Source organism: Synchiropus splendidus, unplaced genomic scaffold (assembly GCF_027744825.2).
Source record: "Synchiropus splendidus isolate RoL2022-P1 unplaced genomic scaffold, RoL_Sspl_1.0 HiC_scaffold_49, whole genome shotgun sequence".
In the NCBI taxonomy this organism is placed as follows: Eukaryota; Metazoa; Chordata; class Actinopteri; order Syngnathiformes; family Callionymidae; genus Synchiropus; species Synchiropus splendidus.
Genome location: NW_026527083.1, coordinates 87,501 through 90,000, shown reverse-complemented (window position 1 = coordinate 90,000; position 2,500 = coordinate 87,501).

Genomic DNA, 2,500 nt, shown 5'->3' with positions numbered 1-2,500 from the left:
AGGGACCGGGTCTTCTCGGACCTCCGGGGGTCAGGGGGGGCACTCGGTCGCCTGGCCTGCCCGACCGAGGCGTGCGGCAGGCCGGGCAAAGAGCACCGTGATTCGCACCCTTGAGCTCCAGTGAAACCCCTGGAAGACATAAGCCCGACCCCACCGGGGCTCGACTTGGTACAATTTTCGCGCGACCTAATTTTTTGTCACTCAAAGGGTTTGGGCGCCTAATTTTTTGTCACAGCTCCGGCACCTAATATTTTGTCACTCTGGTTCTCCGACCCAGAGAGCCACCGGGACCGCCCCAGGACCTCCTGCCCGGCTGCGGGGACCCTCCTCGGGCCTGAGGGACCGGCTGGACCCGGGAGGGACCGGGTCTTCTCGGACCTCCGGGGGTCAGGGGGGGCACTCGGTCGCCTGGCCTGCCCGACCGAGGCGTGCGGCAGGCCGGGCAAAGAGCACCGTGATTCGCACCCTTGAGCTCCAGTGAAACCCCTGGAAGACATAAGCCCGACCCCACCGGGGCTCGACTTGGTACAATTTTCGGGCGACCTAATTTTTTGTCACTCAAAGGGTTTGGGCGCCTAATTTTTTGTCACAGCTCCGGCACCTAATATTTTGTCACTCTGGGTCTCCGACCCAGAGAGCCTCCGGGACCGCCACAGGACCCCCTGCCCGGCTCCGGGGACCCTCCCCGGGCCTGAGGGACCGGCTGGACCCGGGAGGGACCGGGTCTTCTCGGACCTCCGGGGGTCAGGGGGGGGGCACTCGGTCGCCTGGCCTGCCCGACCGAGGCGTGCGGCAGGCCGGGCAAAGAGCACCGTGATTCGCACCCTTGAGCTCCAGTGAAACCCCTGGAAGACATAAGCCCGACCCCACCGGGGCTCGACTTGGTACAATTTTCGGGCGACCTAATTTTTTGTCACTCAAAGGGTTTGGGCGCCTAATTTTTTGTCACAGCTCCGGCACCTAATATTTTGTCACTCTGGTTCCCCGACCCAGAGAGCCTCCGGGGCGGCCCCAGGATCTCCTGCCCGCCTCCGGGGACCCTCCCCGGGCCTGGGGGGCCGGCTGGACCCGGGAGGGTCCGGGTCTTCTCGGACCTCCGGGGGTCAGGGGGGGCACTCGGTCGCCTGGCCTGCCCGACCGAGGCGTGCGGCAGGCCGGGCAAAGAGCACCGTGATTCGCACCCTTGAGCTCCAGTGAAACCCCTGGAAGACATAAGCCCGACCCCACCGGGGCTCGACTTGGTACAATTTTGGCGCGACCTAATTTTTTGTCACTCAAAGGGTTTGGGCGCCTAATTTTTTGTCACAGCTCCGGCACCTAATATTTTGTCACTCTGGTTCTCCGACCCAGAGAGCCTCCGGGGCGGCCCCAGGACCTCCTGCCCGGCTCCGGAGACCCTCCCCGGGCCTGAGGGACCGGCTGGACCCGGGAGGGACCGGGTCTTCTCGGACCTCCGGGGGTCAGGGGGGGGCACTCGGTCGCCTGGCCTGCCCGACCGAGGCGTGCGGCAGGCCGGGCAAAGAGCACCGTGATTCGCACCCTTGAGCCCCAGTGAAACCCCTGGAAGACATAAGCCCGACCCCACCGGGGCTCGACTTGGTACAATTTTCGGGCGACCTAATTTTTTGTCACTCAAAGGGTTTGGGCGCCTAATTTTTTGTCACAGCTCCGGCACCTAATATTTTGTCACTCTGGGTCTCCGACCCAGAGAGCCTCCGGGACCGCCCCAGGACCCCCTGCCCGGCTCCGGGGACCCTCCCCGGGCCTGAGGGACCGGCTGGACCCGGGAGGGTCCGGGTCTTCTCGGACCTCCGGGGGTCAGGAGGGGCACTCGGTCGCCTGGCCTGCCCGACCGAGGCTTGCGGCTGGCCGGGCAAAGAGCACCGTGATTCGCACCCTTGAGCTCCAGTGAAACCCCTGGAAGACATAAGCCCGACCCCACCGGGGCTCGACTTGGTACAATTTTCGCGCGACCTAATTTTTTGTCACTCAAAGGGTTTGGGCGCCTAATTTTTTGTCACAGCTCCGGCACCTAATATTTTGTCACTCTGGTTCTCCGACCCAGAGAGCCTCCGGGGCGGCCCCAGGACCTCCTGCCCGGCTCCGGAGACCCTCCCCGGGCCTGAGGGACCGGCTGGACCCGGGAGGGACCGGGTCTTCTCGGACCTCCGGGGGTCAGGGGGGGCACTCGCTCGCCTGGCCTGCCCGACCGAGGCATGCGGCAGGCCGGGCAAAGAGCACCGTGATTCGCACCCTTGAGCTCCAGTGAAACCCCTGGAAGACATAAGCCCGACCCCACCGGGGCTCGACTTGGTACAATTTTGGCGCGACCTAATTTTTTGTCACTCAAAGGGTTTGGGCGCCTAATTTTTTGTCACAGCTCCGGCACCTAATATTTTGTCACTCTGGTTCTCCGACCCGGAGAGCCTCCGGGGCGGCCCCAGGACCCCCTGCCCGGCTCCGGGGACCCTCCCCGGGCCTGAGGGGCCGGATGGACCCG